The sequence below is a fragment of the Sinocyclocheilus anshuiensis genome, unplaced genomic scaffold (genome assembly GCF_001515605.1).
Source record: "Sinocyclocheilus anshuiensis isolate Anshui unplaced genomic scaffold, SAMN03320099.WGS_v1.1 scaffold613, whole genome shotgun sequence".
Lineage (NCBI taxonomy): Eukaryota > Metazoa > Chordata > Actinopteri > Cypriniformes > Cyprinidae > Sinocyclocheilus > Sinocyclocheilus anshuiensis.
Genome location: NW_015536487.1, coordinates 352,491 through 353,174, shown reverse-complemented (window position 1 = coordinate 353,174; position 684 = coordinate 352,491).

The window sequence follows — 684 nt, the reverse complement described above, 5'->3', positions numbered from 1 at the left end:
GCCTCTCTCCTGAATGAACTAGTTTATGTCTTTTAAAGTGAACTGACGTTTTGAAGCTTTGTCCGCATTTAAAGCAATGGTGATTTGATTTGTTAGAGCGGACTCCTGTTTTTGTGCTCTTTGTTGAGCAACTCCTTTTCCTTTTACCAGTTTCTAAAAAGAAAAAAGGAAAGACAATGGACACAAAGCATGCAGTGAGTGTTACCTGAACAATGCAATATTTTACAATTGATTTTAAAATAGAATTGGGCTTGACAACAAATCGCTTAAAATAAGTCATCCCACTGCATTTTAAAATACATAAGCATTAAAAAATTGGGGGTTAGTAAGATTTGTTAAAAAGAATCAAAAGAAAATAAATTGTCACTTTTGTTCAAAAGAAATTCAAAAGAAATTGTCACTTTTGTTCAACAAGGATGCATTAATTGCAGCTATTTCATAATTGGGTAATTACTAGTACTGAAATTGTATTTTATTTACTTATCGTTCTGGTGTTTTTAAATGTGTTTTAAGTATGTTTTCTGTATGTATATGTATAAATAAATGTGTACATGTTTCCGTATATGTACATATGTATGGATATTGTATGTTTATGTGTGTGTGTGTGTATATATATATATATATGTATGTGTGGGTATTTATGTGGATATACATTTTTATTTCTCTGATTTATTTTATCTTAAA